The sequence below is a fragment of the Schistocerca americana genome, chromosome 8, assembly GCF_021461395.2.
Source record: "Schistocerca americana isolate TAMUIC-IGC-003095 chromosome 8, iqSchAmer2.1, whole genome shotgun sequence".
Taxonomy (NCBI): Eukaryota; Metazoa; Arthropoda; class Insecta; order Orthoptera; family Acrididae; genus Schistocerca; species Schistocerca americana.
Genome location: NC_060126.1, coordinates 69,570,095 through 69,590,815, shown reverse-complemented (window position 1 = coordinate 69,590,815; position 20,721 = coordinate 69,570,095). Strand labels below are relative to the sequence as shown.

At 50.5% G+C, this 20,721-nt stretch overlaps 10 non-coding genes across 10 annotated transcripts; all 10 read right to left on the bottom strand.

The window, feature by feature from the left end:
* Positions 1 to 2,299: 2,299 nt before the first annotated feature.
* On the bottom strand, positions 2,300 to 2,371 carry Trnag-ccc. The gene has a single exon. It is a non-coding gene; the product is annotated as a tRNA-Gly (tRNA).
* Positions 2,372 to 4,078: 1,707 nt separating this feature from the next.
* On the bottom strand, positions 4,079 to 4,150 carry Trnag-ccc. Its single transcript has one exon. It is a non-coding gene; the product is annotated as a tRNA-Gly (tRNA).
* Positions 4,151 to 5,878: 1,728 nt separating this feature from the next.
* Positions 5,879 to 5,950, bottom strand: Trnag-ccc. Its single transcript has one exon. It is a non-coding gene; the product is annotated as a tRNA-Gly (tRNA).
* Positions 5,951 to 7,678: 1,728 nt separating this feature from the next.
* Positions 7,679 to 7,750, bottom strand: Trnag-ccc. Its single transcript has one exon. It is a non-coding gene; the product is annotated as a tRNA-Gly (tRNA).
* Positions 7,751 to 9,468: 1,718 nt separating this feature from the next.
* Trnag-ccc lies at positions 9,469 to 9,540 on the bottom strand. The gene has a single exon. It is a non-coding gene; the product is annotated as a tRNA-Gly (tRNA).
* Positions 9,541 to 13,068: 3,528 nt separating this feature from the next.
* Positions 13,069 to 13,140, bottom strand: Trnag-ccc. Its single transcript has one exon. It is a non-coding gene; the product is annotated as a tRNA-Gly (tRNA).
* Positions 13,141 to 14,868: 1,728 nt separating this feature from the next.
* Trnag-ccc lies at positions 14,869 to 14,940 on the bottom strand. Its single transcript has one exon. It is a non-coding gene; the product is annotated as a tRNA-Gly (tRNA).
* Positions 14,941 to 16,668: 1,728 nt separating this feature from the next.
* On the bottom strand, positions 16,669 to 16,740 carry Trnag-ccc. Its single transcript has one exon. It is a non-coding gene; the product is annotated as a tRNA-Gly (tRNA).
* Positions 16,741 to 18,468: 1,728 nt separating this feature from the next.
* On the bottom strand, positions 18,469 to 18,540 carry Trnag-ccc. The gene has a single exon. It is a non-coding gene; the product is annotated as a tRNA-Gly (tRNA).
* Positions 18,541 to 20,268: 1,728 nt separating this feature from the next.
* Positions 20,269 to 20,340, bottom strand: Trnag-ccc. Its single transcript has one exon. It is a non-coding gene; the product is annotated as a tRNA-Gly (tRNA).
* Positions 20,341 to 20,721: the final 381 nt, after the last annotated feature.

Genomic DNA, 20,721 nt, shown 5'->3' with positions numbered 1-20,721 from the left:
ACAGTGTTGACGTGCTATGATGCCTCCCTAAGCAATTTAAATTACGTTAACGAACATATGACCGAAAATTTAATGACGCTGTTTGCAAAAAGAGCGCAAGGAAAGTGCAAGAACGACTTTGGCAATAACAGAACCGTACGAATCAACAGATAATTTCTCAAATGTGTAGATAACACTGTGGCGAAGCAGTGAGATTTCCGAAATTTGTAAATGAAAGTTTAGCTTTTCGTATTGAAAAGGAAAAGTACTCTTGATTACTTTATTTCTCGCAGCCGATTGTCGTACTTCTCCTGTCATATCGGCCCCACCGCCGAGCGGCAGCGAGCGGCAGTCGAGCAAAGTCGGGCCAAGTCGGCACACGATGAAGTGAAATCAATCCACTTAGCTGGAACGAGGCAGCAGACGAGGAGATACTACCTGTGCCGCGACGCGTGGCAATTTCGAGGATCGCATGGTCTTGAACACACACTATTGCGCTACGCAAAAATGACAATCCTCCTGCGATGGCCGGGAATCGAACCTGGATCAACTGCTTGGGAAGCAACCATGCTGTCCGTTACACCACCACCGCATTGCGTTGCAGGCTTCCTGTGTCGCGGTGCGTTGCCGCCCCTGCTGCCACCAGAGGCTCAAGCGACCCTGCAGCGGCACCTCTGCCCTCCAGCACATCGGAACGCGATACCACGTTGCTTCCAGGGCGATGCACTGTAACTAGACGCAGCATTGACTTCCGCCGAGTAATCCACCCTTTCATGTACGGCATGGTGGGAAAACAATTCTGAAATTAGAACTTCTTAGTGATACTGCGGTGGCGAATATTCCTGTATGCCTCGGTGGCGCAGTGGGCTGTGCGTGTCATTATCTTAAGGGCGTACGTTCTATCCTCAACTCAGCCTTCTCATTTTCTGTCCACGACGGTGAAAGGCACAGCATAGCTTTTGCGAGGTAAGGCCGTGTTTGCCGTTTATTACCACCTAGGCTACTTTGTGTCAACGTGTGTTTGTTTCCAGTTATTACTAATTACAGTTTTACTAGTTGCACTCGAGACTGAAAGCGATGATTGCCTAGTATGACTTGCGCGCTTTGGGAGTGAGTAAGCGGGATCGTGGTGGCGGACAGAGTTCAGCGTTGGCGCCAGGTTCGGCCCTAAAGTTGCGTGGAGGAGAAGTATTTCTGGACGCATACACACGTAGTGGATCGTTGAGGTATGTCCGGTATGGTCTAGTGGCTAGGATACCTAGCTTTCACCCAGGAGGCTCGGGTTCGATTCCCGGTACCTGAACGTGAAGGTTTCGGGGCTGAGATGAGAAAACTTCTCACGGCCGTTTTTCGTCTTCGTGGAGCTGCTGCTCTGGGTTCCAAGTATAAGGTGAGAGAAAGTCAAGAAAAAGAGATACATCCTCACGTTAATGGAGGGGCCGTTTTGAAGGGAGAGGAGACGGTATTGCGGTTTTGGACTGCTGATGCGACAGTGTTGCACTGCCCGTTAGCTCAGTGGGCTATAGCGTCGTGCTAGTAACGCGTCGGTCATGGGTTCAATCCCTCCACGGGCCATTCCATTTTCTCCCCTGATAGGAAATGCTGTCTCCTGCGAGACTCTGCCAGGCAGATTCTAAATGATGTGCACATCCAGCTAGAAGTCTGAACGTTTCGCTAAGGGGTTGCCAACGGCCAGCTCACTTTCGATTAATGAAGTTAAGCAGACGTTTGCGTGGTTAGTGAGTGGATGTGTGATCGTCCAGGAACTCTGCGTGCTATTGGACCCTTTCATTTCAACCCCCACCCTCCTCCTTTTGTGCTACAGTGTTGACGTGCTATGATGCCTCCCTAAGCAATTTAAATTACGTTAACGAACATATGACCGAAAATTTAATGACGCTGTTTGCAAAAAGAGCGCAAGGAAAGTGCAAGAACGACTTTGGCAATAACAGAACCGTACGAATCAACAGATAATTTCTCAAATGTGTAGATAACACTGTGGCGAAGCAGTGAGATTTCCGAAATTTGTAAATGAAAGTTTAGCTTTTCGTATTGAAAAGGAAAAGTACTCTTGATTACTTTATTTCTCGCAGCCGATTGTCGTACTTCTCCTGTCATATCGGCCCCACCGCCGAGCGGCAGCGAGCGGCAGTCGAGCAAAGTCGGGCCAAGTCGGCACACGATGAAGTGAAATCAATCCACTTAGCTGGAACGAGGCAGCAGACGAGGAGATACTACCTGTGCCGCGACGCGTGGCAATTTCGAGGATCGCATGGTCTTGAACACACACTATTGCGCTACGCAAAAATGACAATCCTCCTGCGATGGCCGGGAATCGAACCCGGATCAACTGCTTGGGAAGCAACCATGCTGTCCGTTACACCACCACCGCATTGCGTTGCAGGCTTCCTGTGTCGCGGTGCGTTGCCGCCCCTGCTGCCACCAGAGGCTCAAGCGACCCTGCAGCGGCACCTCTGCCCTCCAGCACATCGGAACGCGATACCACGTTGCTTCCAGGGCGATGCACTGTAACTAGACGCAGCATTGACTTCCGCCGAGTAATCCACCCTTTCATGTACGGCATGGTGGGAAAACAATTCTGAAATTAGAACTTCTTAGTGAGGCTGCGGTGGCGAATATTCCTGTATGCCTCGGTGGCGCAGTGGGCTGTGCGTGTCATTATCTTAAGGGCGTACGTTCTATCCTCAACTCAGCCTTCTCATTTTCTGTCCACGACGGTGAAAGGCACAGCATAGCTTTTGCGAGGTAAGGCCGTGTTTGCCGTTTATTACCACCTAGGCTACTTTGTGTCAACGTGTGTTTGTTTCCAGTTATTACTAATTACAGTTTTACTAGTTGCACTCGAGACTGAAAGCGATGATTGCCTAGTATGACTTGCGCGCTTTGGGAGTGAGTAAGCGGGATCGTGGTGGCGGACAGAGTTCAGCGTTGGCGCCAGGTTCGGCCCTAAAGTTGCGTGGAGGAGAAGTATTTCTGGACGCATACACACGTAGTGGATCGTTGAGGTATGTCCGGTATGGTCTAGTGGCTAGGATACCTAGCTTTCACCCAGGAGGCTCGGGTTCGATTCCCGGTACCTGAACGTGAAGGTTTCGGGGCTGAGATGAGAAAACTTCTCACGGCCGTTTTTCGTCTTCGTGGAGCTGCTGCTCTGGGTTCCAAGTATAAGGTGAGAGAAAGTCAAGAAAAAGAGATACATCCTCACGTTAATGGAGGGGCCGTTTTGAAGGGAGAGGAGACGGTATTGCGGTTTTGGACTGCTGATGCGACAGTGTTGCACTGCCCGTTAGCTCAGTGGGCTATAGCGTCGTGCTAGTAACGCGTCGGTCATGGGTTCAATCCCTCCACGGGCCATTCCATTTTCTCCCCTGATAGGAAATGCTGTCTCCTGCGAGACTCTGCCAGGCAGATTCTAAATGATGTGCACATCCAGCTAGAAGTCTGAACGTTTCGCTAAGGGGTTGCCAACGGCCAGCTCACTTTCGATTAATGAAGTTAAGCAGACGTTTGCGTGGTTAGTGAGTGGATGGGTGATCGTCCGGGAACTCTGCGTGCTATTGGACCCTTTCATTTCAACCCCCACCCTCCTCCTTTTGTGCTACAGTGTTGACGTGCTATGATGCCTCCCTAAGCAATTTAAATTACGTTAACGAACATATGACCGAAAATTTAATGACGCTGTTTGCAAAAAGAGCGCAAGGAAAGTGCAAGAACGACTTTGGCAATAACAGAACCGTACGAATCAACAGATAATTTCTCAAATGTGTAGATAACACTGTGGCGAAGCAGTGAGATTTCCGAAATTTGTAAATGAAAGTTTAGCTTTTCGTATTGAAAAGGAAAAGTACTCTTGATTACTTTATTTCTCGCAGCCGATTGTCGTACTTCTCCTGTCATATCGGCCCCACCGCCGAGCGGCAGCGAGCCAAGTCGGCACACGATGAAGTGAAATCAATCCACTTAGCTGGAACGAGGCAGCAGACGAGGAGATACTACCTGTGCCGCGACGCGTGGCAATTTCGAGGATCGCATGGTCTTGAACACACACTATTGCGCTACGCAAAAATGACAATCCTCCTGCGATGGCCGGGAATCGAACCCGGATCAACTGCTTGGGAAGCAACCATGCTGTCCGTTACACCACCACCGCATTGCGTTGCAGGCTTCCTGTGTCGCGGTGCGTTGCCGCCCCTGCTGCCACCAGAGGCTCAAGCGACCCTGCAGCGGCACCTCTGCCCTCCAGCACATCGGAACGCGATACCACGTTGCTTCCAGGGCGATGCACTGTAACTAGACGCAGCATTGACTTCCGCCGAGTAATCCACCCTTTCATGTACGGCATGGTGGGAAAACAATTCTGAAATTAGAACTTCTTAGTGAGGCTGCGGTGGCGAATATTCCTGTATGCCTCGGTGGCGCAGTGGGCTGTGCGTGTCATTATCTTAAGGGCGTACGTTCTATCCTCAACTCAGCCTTCTCATTTTCTGTCCACGACGGTGAAAGGCACAGCATAGCTTTTGCGAGGTAAGGCCGTGTTTGCCGTTTATTACCACCTAGGCTACTTTGTGTCAACGTGTGTTTGTTTCCAGTTATTACTAATTACAGTTTTACTAGTTGCACTCGAGACTGAAAGCGATGATTGCCTAGTATGACTTGCGCGCTTTGGGAGTGAGTAAGCGGGATCGTGGTGGCGGACAGAGTTCAGCGTTGGCGCCAGGTTCGGCCCTAAAGTTGCGTGGAGGAGAAGTATTTCTGGACGCATACACACGTAGTGGATCGTTGAGGTATGTCCGGTATGGTCTAGTGGCTAGGATACCTAGCTTTCACCCAGGAGGCTCGGGTTCGATTCCCGGTACCTGAACGTGAAGGTTTCGGGGCTGAGATGAGAAAACTTCTCACGGCCGTTTTTCGTCTTCGTGGAGCTGCTGCTCTGGGTTCCAAGTATAAGGTGAGGGAAAGTCAAGAAAAAGAGATACATCCTCACGTTAATGGAGGGGCCGTTTTGAAGGGAGAGGAGACGGTATTGCGGTTTTGGACTGCTGATGCGACAGTGTTGCACTGCCCGTTAGCTCAGTGGGCTATAGCGTCGTGCTAGTAACGCGTCGGTCATGGGTTCAATCCCTCCACGGGCCATTCCATTTTCTCCCCTGATAGGAAATGCTGTCTCCTGCGAGACTCTGCCAGGCAGATTCTAAATGATGTGCACATCCAGCTAGAAGTCTGAACGTTTCGCTAAGGGGTTGCCAACGGCCAGCTCACTTTCGATTAATGAAGTTAAGCAGACGTTTGCGTGGTTAGTGAGTGGATGGGTGATCGTCCGGGAACTCTGCGTGCTATTGGACCCTTTCATTTCAACCCCCACCCTCCTCCTTTTGTGCTACAGTGTTGACGTGCTATGATGCCTCCCTAAGCAATTTAAATTACGTTAACGAACATATGACCGAAAATTTAATGACGCTGTTTGCAAAAAGAGCGCAAGGAAAGTGCAAGAACGACTTTGGCAATAACAGAACCGTACGAATCAACAGATAATTTCTCAAATGTGTAGATAACACTGTGGCGAAGCAGTGAGATTTCCGAAATTTGTAAATGAAAGTTTAGCTTTTCGTATTGAAAAGGAAAAGTACTCTTGATTACTTTATTTCTCGCAGCCGATTGTCGTACTTCTCCTGTCATATCGGCCCCACCGCCGAGCGGCAGCGAGCGGCAGTCGAGCAAAGTCGGGCCAAGTCGGCACACGATGAAGTGAAATCAATCCACTTAGCTGGAACGAGGCAGCAGACGAGGAGATACTACCTGTGCCGCGACGCGTGGCAATTTCGAGGATCGCATGGTCTTGAACACACACTATTGCGCTACGCAAAAATGACAATCCTCCTGCGATGGCCGGGAATCGAACCCGGATCAACTGCTTGGGAAGCAACCATGCTGTCCGTTACACCACCACCGCATTGCGTTGCAGGCTTCCTGTGTCGCGGTGCGTTGCCGCCCCTGCTGCCACCAGAGGCTCAAGCGACCCTGCAGCGGCACCTCTGCCCTCCAGCACATCGGAACGCGATACCACGTTGCTTCCAGGGCGATGCACTGTAACTAGACGCAGCATTGACTTCCGCCGAGTAATCCACCCTTTCATGTACGGCATGGTGGGAAAACAATTCTGAAATTAGAACTTCTTAGTGAGGCTGCGGTGGCGAATATTCCTGTATGCCTCGGTGGCGCAGTGGGCTGTGCGTGTCATTATCTTAAGGGCGTACGTTCTATCCTCAACTCAGCCTTCTCATTTTCTGTCCACGACGGTGAAAGGCACAGCATAGCTTTTGCGAGGTAAGGCCGTGTTTGCCGTTTATTACCACCTAGGCTACTTTGTGTCAACGTGTGTTTGTTTCCAGTTATTACTAATTACAGTTTTACTAGTTGCACTCGAGACTGAAAGCGATGATTGCCTAGTATGACTTGCGCGCTTTGGGAGTGAGTAAGCGGGATCGTGGTGGCGGACAGAGTTCAGCGTTGGCGCCAGGTTCGGCCCTAAAGTTGCGTGGAGGAGAAGTATTTCTGGACGCATACACACGTAGTGGATCGTTGAGGTATGTCCGGTATGGTCTAGTGGCTAGGATACCTAGCTTTCACCCAGGAGGCTCGGGTTCGATTCCCGGTACCTGAACGTGAAGGTTTCGGGGCTGAGATGAGAAAACTTCTCACGGCCGTTTTTCGTCTTCGTGGAGCTGCTGCTCTGGGTTCCAAGTATAAGGTGAGAGAAAGTCAAGAAAAAGAGATACATCCTCACGTTAATGGAGGGGCCGTTTTGAAGGGAGAGGAGACGGTATTGCGGTTTTGGACTGCTGATGCGACAGTGTTGCACTGCCCGTTAGCTCAGTGGGCTATAGCGTCGTGCTAGTAACGCGTCGGTCATGGGTTCAATCCCTCCACGGGCCATTCCATTTTCTCCCCTGATAGGAAATGCTGTCTCCTGCGAGACTCTGCCAGGCAGATTCTAAATGATGTGCACATCCAGCTAGAAGTCTGAACGTTTCGCTAAGGGGTTGCCAACGGCCAGCTCACTTTCGATTAATGAAGTTAAGCAGACGTTTGCGTGGTTAGTGAGTGGATGTGTGATCGTCCAGGAACTCTGCGTGCTATTGGACCCTTTCATTTCAACCCCCACCCTCCTCCTTTTGTGCTACAGTGTTGACGTGCTATGATGCCTCCCTAAGCAATTTAAATTACGTTAACGAACATATGACCGAAAATTTAATGACGCTGTTTGCAAAAAGAGCGCAAGGAAAGTGCAAGAACGACTTTGGCAATAACAGAACCGTACGAATCAACAGATAATTTCTCAAATGTGTAGATAACACTGTGGCGAAGCAGTGAGATTTCCGAAATTTGTAAATGAAAGTTTAGCTTTTCGTATTGAAAAGGAAAAGTACTCTTGATTACTTTATTTCTCGCAGCCGATTGTCGTACTTCTCCTGTCATATCGGCCCCACCGCCGAGCGGCAGCGAGCGGCAGTCGAGCAAAGTCGGGCCAAGTCGGCACACGATGAAGTGAAATCAATCCACTTAGCTGGAACGAGGCAGCAGACGAGGAGATACTACCTGTGCCGCGACGCGTGGCAATTTCGAGGATCGCATGGTCTTGAACACACACTATTGCGCTACGCAAAAATGACAATCCTCCTGCGATGGCCGGGAATCGAACCCGGATCAACTGCTTGGGAAGCAACCATGCTGTCCGTTACACCACCACCGCATTGCGTTGCAGGCTTCCTGTGTCGCGGTGCGTTGCCGCCCCTGCTGCCACCAGAGGCTCAAGCGACCCTGCAGCGGCACCTCTGCCCTCCAGCACATCGGAACGCGATACCACGTTGCTTCCAGGGCGATGCACTGTAACTAGACGCAGCATTGACTTCCGCCGAGTAATCCACCCTTTCATGTACGGCATGGTGGGAAAACAATTCTGAAATTAGAACTTCTTAGTGAGGCTGCGGTGGCGAATATTCCTGTATGCCTCGGTGGCGCAGTGGGCTGTGCGTGTCATTATCTTAAGGGCGTACGTTCTATCCTCAACTCAGCCTTCTCATTTTCTGTCCACGACGGTGAAAGGCACAGCATAGCTTTTGCGAGGTAAGGCCGTGTTTGCCGTTTATTACCACCTAGGCTACTTTGTGTCAACGTGTGTTTGTTTCCAGTTATTACTAATTACAGTTTTACTAGTTGCACTCGAGACTGAAAGCGATGATTGCCTAGTATGACTTGCGCGCTTTGGGAGTGAGTAAGCGGGATCGTGGTGGCGGACAGAGTTCAGCGTTGGCGCCAGGTTCGGCCCTAAAGTTGCGTGGAGGAGAAGTATTTCTGGACGCATACACACGTAGTGGATCGTTGAGGTATGTCCGGTATGGTCTAGTGGCTAGGATACCTAGCTTTCACCCAGGAGGCTCGGGTTCGATTCCCGGTACCTGAACGTGAAGGTTTCGGGGCTGAGATGAGAAAACTTCTCACGGCCGTTTTTCGTCTTCGTGGAGCTGCTGCTCTGGGTTCCAAGTATAAGGTGAGAGAAAGTCAAGAAAAAGAGATACATCCTCACGTTAATGGAGGGGCCGTTTTGAAGGGAGAGGAGACGGTATTGCGGTTTTGGACTGCTGATGCGACAGTGTTGCACTGCCCGTTAGCTCAGTGGGCTATAGCGTCGTGCTAGTAACGCGTCGGTCATGGGTTCAATCCCTCCACGGGCCATTCCATTTTCTCCCCTGATAGGAAATGCTGTCTCCTGCGAGACTCTGCCAGGCAGATTCTAAATGATGTGCACATCCAGCTAGAAGTCTGAACGTTTCGCTAAGGGGTTGCCAACGGCCAGCTCACTTTCGATTAATGAAGTTAAGCAGACGTTTGCGTGGTTAGTGAGTGGATGTGTGATCGTCCAGGAACTCTGCGTGCTATTGGACCCTTTCATTTCAACCCCCACCCTCCTCCTTTTGTGCTACAGTGTTGACGTGCTATGATGCCTCCCTAAGCAATTTAAATTACGTTAACGAACATATGACCGAAAATTTAATGACGCTGTTTGCAAAAAGAGCGCAAGGAAAGTGCAAGAACGACTTTGGCAATAACAGAACCGTACGAATCAACAGATAATTTCTCAAATGTGTAGATAACACTGTGGCGAAGCAGTGAGATTTCCGAAATTTGTAAATGAAAGTTTAGCTTTTCGTATTGAAAAGGAAAAGTACTCTTGATTACTTTATTTCTCGCAGCCGATTGTCGTACTTCTCCTGTCATATCGGCCCCACCGCCGAGCGGCAGCGAGCGGCAGTCGGGCCAAGTCGGCACACGATGAAGTGAAATCAATCCACTTAGCTGGAACGAGGCAGCAGACGAGGAGATACTACCTGTGCCGCGACGCGTGGCAATTTCGAGGATCGCATGGTCTTGAACACACACTATTGCGCTACGCAAAAATGACAATCCTCCTGCGATGGCCGGGAATCGAACCCGGATCAACTGCTTGGGAAGCAACCATGCTGTCCGTTACACCACCACCGCATTGCGTTGCAGGCTTCCTGTGTCGCGGTGCGTTGCCGCCCCTGCTGCCACCAGAGGCTCAAGCGACCCTGCAGCGGCACCTCTGCCCTCCAGCACATCGGAACGCGATACCACGTTGCTTCCAGGGCGATGCACTGTAACTAGACGCAGCATTGACTTCCGCCGAGTAATCCACCCTTTCATGTACGGCATGGTGGGAAAACAATTCTGAAATTAGAACTTCTTAGTGAGGCTGCGGTGGCGAATATTCCTGTATGCCTCGGTGGCGCAGTGGGCTGTGCGTGTCATTATCTTAAGGGCGTACGTTCTATCCTCAACTCAGCCTTCTCATTTTCTGTCCACGACGGTGAAAGGCACAGCATAGCTTTTGCGAGGTAAGGCCGTGTTTGCCGTTTATTACCACCTAGGCTACTTTGTGTCAACGTGTGTTTGTTTCCAGTTATTACTAATTACAGTTTTACTAGTTGCACTCGAGACTGAAAGCGATGATTGCCTAGTATGACTTGCGCGCTTTGGGAGTGAGTAAGCGGGATCGTGGTGGCGGACAGAGTTCAGCGTTGGCGCCAGGTTCGGCCCTAAAGTTGCGTGGAGGAGAAGTATTTCTGGACGCATACACACGTAGTGGATCGTTGAGGTATGTCCGGTATGGTCTAGTGGCTAGGATACCTAGCTTTCACCCAGGAGGCTCGGGTTCGATTCCCGGTACCTGAACGTGAAGGTTTCGGGGCTGAGATGAGAAAACTTCTCACGGCCGTTTTTCGTCTTCGTGGAGCTGCTGCTCTGGGTTCCAAGTATAAGGTGAGAGAAAGTCAAGAAAAAGAGATACATCCTCACGTTAATGGAGGGGCCGTTTTGAAGGGAGAGGAGACGGTATTGCGGTTTTGGACTGCTGATGCGACAGTGTTGCACTGCCCGTTAGCTCAGTGGGCTATAGCGTCGTGCTAGTAACGCGTCGGTCATGGGTTCAATCCCTCCACGGGCCATTCCATTTTCTCCCCTGATAGGAAATGCTGTCTCCTGCGAGACTCTGCCAGGCAGATTCTAAATGATGTGCACATCCAGCTAGAAGTCTGAACGTTACGCTAAGGGGTTGCCAACAGCCAGCTCACTTTCGATTAATGAAGTTAAGCAGACGTTTGCGTGGTTAGTGAGTGGATGGGTGATCGTCCGGGAACTCTGCGTGCTATTGGACCCTTTCATTTCAACCCCCACCCTCCTCCTTTTGTGCTACAGTGTTGACGTGCTATGATGCCTCCCTAAGCAATTTAAATTACGTTAACGAACATATGACCGAAAATTTAATGACGCTGTTTGCAAAAAGAGCGCAAGGAAAGTGCAAGAACGACTTTGGCAATAACAGAACCGTACGAATCAACAGATAATTTCTCAAATGTGTAGATAACACTGTGGCGAAGCAGTGAGATTTCCGAAATTTGTAAATGAAAGTTTAGCTTTTCGTATTGAAAAGGAAAAGTACTCTTGATTACTTTATTTCTCGCAGCCGATTGTCGTACTTCTCCTGTCATATCGGCCCCACCGCCGAGCGGCAGCGAGCGGCAGTCGAGCAAAGTCGGGCCAAGTCGGCACACGATGAAGTGAAATCAATCCACTTAGCTGGAACGAGGCAGCAGACGAGGAGATACTACCTGTGCCGCGACGCGTGGCAATTTCGAGGATCGCATGGTCTTGAACACACACTATTGCGCTACGCAAAAATGACAATCCTCCTGCGATGGCCGGGAAACGAACCCGGATCAACTGCTTGGGAAGCAACCATGCTGTCCGTTACACCACCACCGCATTGCGTTGCAGGCTTCCTGTGTCGCGGTGCGTTGCCGCCCCTGCTGCCACCAGAGGCTCAAGCGACCCTGCAGCGGCACCTCTGCCCTCCAGCACATCGGAACGCGATACCACGTTGCTTCCAGGGCGATGCACTGTAACTAGACGCAGCATTGACTTCCGCCGAGTAATCCACCCTTTCATGTACGGCATGGTGGGAAAACAATTCTGAAATTAGAACTTCTTAGTGAGGCTGCGGTGGCGAATATTCCTGTATGCCTCGGTGGCGCAGTGGGCTGTGCGTGTCATTATCTTAAGGGCGTACGTTCTATCCTCAACTCAGCCTTCTCATTTTCTGTCCACGACGGTGAAAGGCACAGCATAGCTTTTGCGAGGTAAGGCCGTGTTTGCCGTTTATTACCACCTAGGCTACTTTGTGTCAACGTGTGTTTGTTTCCAGTTATTACTAATTACAGTTTTACTAGTTGCACTCGAGACTGAAAGCGATGATTGCCTAGTATGACTTGCGCGCTTTGGGAGTGAGTAAGCGGGATCGTGGTGGCGGACAGAGTTCAGCGTTGGCGCCAGGTTCGGCCCTAAAGTTGCGTGGAGGAGAAGTATTTCTGGACGCATACACACGTAGTGGATCGTTGAGGTATGTCCGGTATGGTCTAGTGGCTAGGATACCTAGCTTTCACCCAGGAGGCTCGGGTTCGATTCCCGGTACCTGAACGTGAAGGTTTCGGGGCTGAGATGAGAAAACTTCTCACGGCCGTTTTTCGTCTTCGTGGAGCTGCTGCTCTGGGTTCCAAGTATAAGGTGAGAGAAAGTCAAGAAAAAGAGATACATCCTCACGTTAATGGAGGGGCCGTTTTGAAGGGAGAGGAGACGGTATTGCGGTTTTGGACTGCTGATGCGACAGTGTTGCACTGCCCGTTAGCTCAGTGGGCTATAGCGTCGTGCTAGTAACGCGTCGGTCATGGGTTCAATCCCTCCACGGGCCATTCCATTTTCTCCCCTGATAGGAAATGCTGTCTCCTGCGAGACTCTGCCAGGCAGATTCTAAATGATGTGCACATCCAGCTAGAAGTCTGAACGTTTCGCTAAGGGGTTGCCAACGGCCAGCTCACTTTCGATTAATGAAGTTAAGCAGACGTTTGCGTGGTTAGTGAGTGGATGGGTGATCGTCCGGGAACTCTGCGTGCTATTGGACCCTTTCATTTCAACCCCCACCCTCCTCCTTTTGTGCTACAGTGTTGACGTGCTATGATGCCTCCCTAAGCAATTTAAATTACGTTAACGAACATATGACCGAAAATTTAATGACGCTGTTTGCAAAAAGAGCGCAAGGAAAGTGCAAGAACGACTTTGGCAATAACAGAACCGTACGAATCAACAGATAATTTCTCAAATGTGTAGATAACACTGTGGCGAAGCAGTGAGATTTCCGAAATTTGTAAATGAAAGTTTAGCTTTTCGTATTGAAAAGGAAAAGTACTCTTGATTACTTTATTTCTCGCAGCCGATTGTCGTACTTCTCCTGTCATATCGGCCCCACCGCCGAGCGGCAGCGAGCGGCAGTCGAGCAAAGTCGGGCCAAGTCGGCACACGATGAAGTGAAATCAATCCACTTAGCTGGAACGAGGCAGCAGACGAGGAGATACTACCTGTGCCGCGACGCGTGGCAATTTCGAGGATCGCATGGTCTTGAACACACACTATTGCGCTACGCAAAAATGACAATCCTCCTGCGATGGCCGGGAATCGAACCCGGATCAACTGCTTGGGAAGCAACCATGCTGTCCGTTACACCACCACCGCATTGCGTTGCAGGCTTCCTGTGTCGCGGTGCGTTGCCGCCCCTGCTGCCACCAGAGGCTCAAGCGACCCTGCAGCGGCACCTCTGCCCTCCAGCACATCGGAACGCGATACCACGTTGCTTCCAGGGCGATGCACTGTAACTAGACGCAGCATTGACTTCCGCCGAGTAATCCACCCTTTCATGTACGGCATGGTGGGAAAACAATTCTGAAATTAGAACTTCTTAGTGAGGCTGCGGTGGCGAATATTCCTGTATGCCTCGGTGGCGCAGTGGGCTGTGCGTGTCATTATCTTAAGGGCGTACGTTCTATCCTCAACTCAGCCTTCTCATTTTCTGTCCACGACGGTGAAAGGCACAGCATAGCTTTTGCGAGGTAAGGCCGTGTTTGCCGTTTATTACCACCTAGGCTACTTTGTGTCAACGTGTGTTTGTTTCCAGTTATTACTAATTACAGTTTTACTAGTTGCACTCGAGACTGAAAGCGATGATTGCCTAGTATGACTTGCGCGCTTTGGGAGTGAGTAAGCGGGATCGTGGTGGCGGACAGAGTTCAGCGTTGGCGCCAGGTTCGGCCCTAAAGTTGCGTGGAGGAGAAGTATTTCTGGACGCATACACACGTAGTGGATCGTTGAGGTATGTCCGGTATGGTCTAGTGGCTAGGATACCTAGCTTTCACCCAGGAGGCTCGGGTTCGATTCCCGGTACCTGAACGTGAAGGTTTCGGGGCTGAGATGAGAAAACTTCTCACGGCCGTTTTTCGTCTTCGTGGAGCTGCTGCTCTGGGTTCCAAGTATAAGGTGAGAGAAAGTCAAGAAAAAGAGATACATCCTCACGTTAATGGAGGGGCCGTTTTGAAGGGAGAGGAGACGGTATTGCGGTTTTGGACTGCTGATGCGACAGTGTTGCACTGCCCGTTAGCTCAGTGGGCTATAGCGTCGTGCTAGTAACGCGTCGGTCATGGGTTCAATCCCTCCACGGGCCATTCCATTTTCTCCCCTGATAGGAAATGCTGTCTCCTGCGAGACTCTGCCAGGCAGATTCTAAATGATGTGCACATCCAGCTAGAAGTCTGAACGTTTCGCTAAGGGGTTGCCAACGGCCAGCTCACTTTCGATTAATGAAGTTAAGCAGACGTTTGCGTGGTTAGTGAGTGGATGGGTGATCGTCCGGGAACTCTGTGTGCTATTGGACCCTTTCATTTCAACCCCCACCCTCCTCCTTTTGTGCTACAGTGTTGACGTGCTATGATGCCTCCCTAAGCAATTTAAATTACGTTAACGAACATATGACCGAAAATTTAATGACGCTGTTTGCAAAAAGAGCGCAAGGAAAGTGCAAGAACGACTTTGGCAATAACAGAACCGTACGAATCAACAGATAATTTCTCAAATGTGTAGATAACACTGTGGCGAAGCAGTGAGATTTCCGAAATTTGTAAATGAAAGTTTAGCTTTTCGTATTGAAAAGGAAAAGTACTCTTGATTACTTTATTTCTCGCAGCCGATTGTCGTACTTCTCCTGTCATATCGGCCCCACCGCCGAGCGGCAGCGAGCGGCAGTCGAGCAAAGTCGGGCCAAGTCGGCACACGATGAAGTGAAATCAATCCACTTAGCTGGAACGAGGCAGCAGACGAGGAGATACTACCTGTGCCGCGACGCGTGGCAATTTCGAGGATCGCATGGTCTTGAACACACACTATTGCGCTACGCAAAAATGACAATCCTCCTGCGATGGCCGGGAATCGAACCCGGATCAACTGCTTGGGAAGCAACCATGCTGTCCGTTACACCACCACCGCATTGCGTTGCAGGCTTCCTGTGTCGCGGTGCGTTGCCGCCCCTGCTGCCACCAGAGGCTCAAGCGACCCTGCAGCGGCACCTCTGCCCTCCAGCACATCGGAACGCGATACCACGTTGCTTCCAGGGCGATGCACTGTAACTAGACGCAGCATTGACTTCCGCCGAGTAATCCACCCTTTCATGTACGGCATGGTGGGAAAACAATTCTGAAATTAGAACTTCTTAGTGAGGCTGCGGTGGCGAATATTCCTGTATGCCTCGGTGGCGCAGTGGGCTGTGCGTGTCATTATCTTAAGGGCGTACGTTCTATCCTCAACTCAGCCTTCTCATTTTCTGTCCACGACGGTGAAAGGCACAGCATAGCTTTTGCGAGGTAAGGCCGTGTTTGCCGTTTATTACCACCTAGGCTACTTTGTGTCAACGTGTGTTTGTTTCCAGTTATTACTAATTACAGTTTTACTAGTTGCACTCGAGACTGAAAGCGATGATTGCCTAGTATGACTTGCGCGCTTTGGGAGTGAGTAAGCGGGATCGTGGTGGCGGACAGAGTTCAGCGTTGGCGCCAGGTTCGGCCCTAAAGTTGCGTGGAGGAGAAGTATTTCTGGACGCATACACACGTAGTGGATCGTTGAGGTATGTCCGGTATGGTCTAGTGGCTAGGATACCTAGCTTTCACCCAGGAGGCTCGGGTTCGATTCCCGGTACCTGAACGTGAAGGTTTCGGGGCTGAGATGAGAAAACTTCTCACGGCCGTTTTTCGTCTTCGTGGAGCTGCTGCTCTGGGTTCCAAGTATAAGGTGAGAGAAAGTCAAGAAAAAGAGATACATCCTCACGTTAATGGAGGGGCCGTTTTGAAGGGAGAGGAGACGGTATTGCGGTTTTGGACTGCTGATGCGACAGTGTTGCACTGCCCGTTAGCTCAGTGGGCTATAGCGTCGTGCTAGTAACGCGTCGGTCATGGGTTCAATCCCTCCACGGGCCATTCCATTTTCTCCCCTGATAGGAAATGCTGTCTCCTGCGAGACTCTGCCAGGCAGATTCTAAATGATGTGCACATCCAGCTAGAAGTCTGAACGTTTCGCTAAGGGGTTGCCAACGGCCAGCTCACTTTCGATTAATGAAGTTAAGCAGACGTTTGCGTGGTTAGTGAGTGGATGGGTGATCGTCCGGGAACTCTGTGTGCTATTGGACCCTTTCATTTCAACCCCCACCCTCCTCCTTTTGTGCTACAGTGTTGACGTGCTATGATGCCTCCCTAAGCAATTTAAATTACGTTAACGAACATATGACCGAAAATTTAATGACGCTGTTTGCAAAAAGAGCGCAAGGAAAGTGCAAGAACGACTTTGGCAATAACAGAACCGTACGAATCAACAGATAATTTCTCAAATGTGTAGATAACACTGTGGCGAAGCAGTGAGATTTCCGAAATTTGTAAATGAAAGTTTAGCTTTTCGTATTGAAAAGGAAAAGTACTCTTGATTACTTTATTTCTCGCAGCCGATTGTCGTACTTCTCCTGTCATATCGGCCCCACCGCCGAGCGGCAGCGAGCGGCAGTCGAGCAAAGTCGGGCCAAGTCGGCACACGATGAAGTGAAATCAATCCACTTAGCTGGAACGAGGCAGCAGACGAGGAGATACTACCTGTGCCGCGACGCGTGGCAATTTCGAGGATCGCATGGTCTTGAACACACACTATTGCGCTACGCAAAAATGACAATCCTCCTGCGATGGCCGGGAATCGAACCCGGATCAACTGCTTGGGAAGCAACCATGCTGTCCGTTACACCACCACCGCATTGCGTTGCAGGCTTCCTGTGTCGCGGTGCGTTGCCGCCCCTGCTGCCACCAGAGGCTCAAGCGACCCTGCAGCGGCACCTCTGCCCTCCAGCACATCGGAACGCGATACCACGTTGCTTCCAGGGCGATGCACTGTAACTAGACGCAGCATTGACTTCCGCCGAGTAATCCACCCTTTCATGTACGGCATGGTGGGAAAACAATTCTGAAATTAGAACTTCTTAGTGAGGCTGCGGTGGCGAATATTCCTGTATGCCTCGGTGGCGCAGTGGGCTGTGCGTGTCATTATCTTAAGGGCGTACGTTCTATCCTCAACTCAGCCTTCTCATTTTCTGTCCACGACGGTGAAAGGCACAGCATAGCTTTTGCGAGGTAAGGCCGTGTTTGCCGTTTATTACCACCTAGGCTACTTTGTGTCAACGTGTGTTTGTTTCCAGTTATTACTAATTACAGTTTTACTAGTTGCACTCGAGACTGAAAGCGATGATTGCCTAGTATGACTTGCGCGCTTTGGGAGTGAGTAAGCGGGATCGTGGTGGCGGACAGAGTTCAGCGTTGGCGCCAGGTTCGGCCCTAAAGTTGCGTGGAGGAGAAGTATTTCTGGACGCATACACACGTAGTGGATCGTTGAGGTATGTCCGGTATGGTCTAGTGGCTAGGATACCTAGCTTTCACCCAGGAGGCTCGGGTTCGATTCCCGGTACCTGAACGTGAAGGTTTCGGGGCTGAGATGAGAAAACTTCTCACGGCCGTTTTTCGTCTTCGTGGAGCTGCTGCTCTGGGTTCCAAGTATAAGGTGAGAGAAAGTCAAGAAAAAGAGATACATCCTCACGTTAATGGAGGGGCCGTTTTGAAGGGAGAGGAGACGGTATTGCGGTTTTGGACTGCTGATGCGACAGTGTTGCACTGCCCGTTAGCTCAGTGGGCTATAGCGTCGTGCTAGTAACGCGTCGGTCATGGGTTCAATCCCTCCACGGGCCATTCCATTTTCTCCCCTGATAGGAAATGCTGTCTCCTGCGAGACTCTGCCAGGCAGATTCTAAATGATGTGCACATCCAGCTAGAAGTCTGAACGTTTCGCTAAGGGGTTGCCAACGGCCAGCTCACTTTCGATTAATGAAGTTAAGCAGACGTTTGCGTGGTTAGTGAGTGGATGGGTGATCGTCCGGGAACTCTGCGTGCTATTGGACCCTTTCATTTCAACCCCCACCCTCCTCCTTTTGTGCTACAGTGTTGACGTGCTATGATGCCTCCCTAAGCAATTTAAATTACGTTAACGAACATATGACCGAAAATTTAATGACGCTGTTTGCAAAAAGAGCGCAAGGAAAGTGCAAGAACGACTTTGGCAATAACAGAACCGTACGAATCAACAGATAATTTCTCAAATGTGTAGATAACACTGTGGCGAAGCAGTGAGATTTCCGAAATTTGTAAATGAAAGTTTAGCTTTTCGTATTGAAAAGGAAAAGTACTCTTGATTACTTTATTTCTCGCAGCCGATTGTCGTACTTCTCCTGTCATATCGGCCCCACCGCCGAGCGGCAGCGAGCGGCAGTCGAGCAAAGTCGGGCCAAGTCGGCACACGATGAAGTGAAATCAATCCACTTAGCTGGAACGAGGCAGCAGACGAGGAGATACTACCTGTGCCGCGACGCGTGGCAATTTCGAGGATCGCATGGTCTTGAACACACACTATTGCGCTACGCAAAAATGACAATCCTCCTGCGATGGCCGGGAATCGAACCCGGATCAACTGCTTGGGAAGCAACCATGCTGTCCGTTACACCACCACCGCATTGCGTTGCAGGCTTCCTGTGTCGCGGTGCGTTGCCGCCCCTGCTGCCACCAGAGGCTCAAGCGACCCTGCAGCGGCACCTCTGCCCTCCAGCACATCGGAACGCGATACCACGTTGCTTCCAGGGCGATGCACTGTAACTAGACGCAGCATTGACTTCCGCCGAGTAATCCACCCTTTCATGTACGGCATGGTGGGAAAACAATTCTGAAATTAGAACTTCTTAGTGAGGCTGCGGTGGCGAATATTCCTGTATGCCTCGGTGGCGCAGTGGGCTGTGCGTGTCATTATCTTAAGGGCGTACGTTCTATCCTCAACTCAGCCTTCTCATTTTCTGTCCACGACGGTGAAAGGCACAGCATAGCTTTTGCGAGGTAAGGCCGTGTTTGCCGTTTATTACCACCTAGGCTACTTTGTGTCAACGTGTGTTTGTTTCCAGTTATTACTAATTACAGTTTTACTAGTTGCACTCGAGACTGAAAGCGATGATTGCCTAGTATGACTTGCGCGCTTTGGGAGTGAGTAAGCGGGATCGTGGTGGCGGACAGAGTTCAGCGTTGGCGCCAGGTTCGGCCCTAAAGTTGCGTGGAGGAGAAGTATTTCTGGACGCATACACACGTAGTGGATCGTTGAGGTATGTCCGGTATGGTCTAGTGGCTAGGATACCTAGCTTTCACCCAGGAGGCTCGGGTTCGATTCCCGGTACCTGAACGTGAAGGTTTCGGGGCTGAGATGAGAAAACTTCTCACGGCCGTTTTTCGTCTTCGTGGAGCTGCTGCTCTGGGTTCCAAGTATAAGGTGAGAGAAAGTCAAGAAAAAGAGATACATCCTCACGTTAATGGAGGGGCCGTTTTGAAGGGAGAGGAGACGGTATTGCGGTTTTGGACTGCTGATGCGACAGTGTTGCACTGCCCGTTAGCTCAGTGGGCTATAGCGTCGTGCTAGTAACGCGTCGGTCATGGGTTCAATCCCTCCACGGGCCATTCCATTTTCTCCCCTGATAGGAAATGCTGTCTCCTGCGAGACTCTGCCAGGCAGATTCTAAATGATGTGCACATCCAGCTAGAAGTCTGAACGTTTCGCTAAGGGGTTGCCAACGGCCAGCTCACTTTCGATTAATGAAGTTAAGCAGACGTTTGCGTGGTTAGTGAGTGGATGGGTGATCGTCCGGGAACTCTGCGTGCTATTGGACCCTTTCATTTCAACCCCCACCCTCCTCCTTTTGTGCTACAGTGTTGACGTGCTATGATGCCTCCCTAAGCAATTTAAATTACGTTAACGAACATATGACCGAAAATTTAATGACGCTGTTTGCAAAAAGAGCGCAAGGAAAGTGCAAGAACGACTTTGGCAATAACAGAACCGTACGAATCAACAGATAATTTCTCAAATGTGTAGATAACACTGTGGCGAAGCAGTGAGATTTCCGAAATTTGTAAATGAAAGTTTAGCTTTTCGTATTGAAAAGGAAAAGTACTCTTGATTACTTTATTTCTCGCAGCCGATTGTCGTACTTCTCCTGTCATATCGGCCCCACCGCCGAGCGGCAGCGAGCGGCAGTCGAGCAAAGTCGGGCCAAGTCGGCACACGATGAAGTGAAATCAATCCACTTAGCTGGAACGAGGCAGCAGACGAGGAGATACTACCTGTGCCGCGACGCGTGGCAATTTCGAGGATCGCATGGTCTTGAACACACACTATTGCGCTACGCAAAAATGACAATCCTCCTGCGATGGCCGGGAATCGAACCCGGATCAACTGCTTGGGAAGCAACCATGCTGTCCGTTACACCACCACCGCATTGCGTTGCAGGCTTCCTGTGTCGCGGTGCGTTGCCGCCCCTGCTGCCACCAGAGGCTCAAGCGACCCTGCAGCGGCACCTCTGCCCTCCAGCACATCGGAACGCGATACCACGTTGCTTCCAGGGCGATGCACTGTAACTAGACGCAGCATTGACTTCCGCCGAGTAATCCACCCTTTCATGTACGGCATGGTGGGAAAACAATTCTGAAATTAGAACTTCTTAGTGAGGCTGCGGTGGCGAATATTCCTGTATGCCTCGGTGGCGCAGTGGGCTGTGCGTGTCATTATCTTAAGGGCGTACGTTCTATCCTCAACTCAGCCTTCTCATTTTCTGTCCACGACGGTGAAAGGCACAGCATAGCTTTTGCGAGGTAAGGC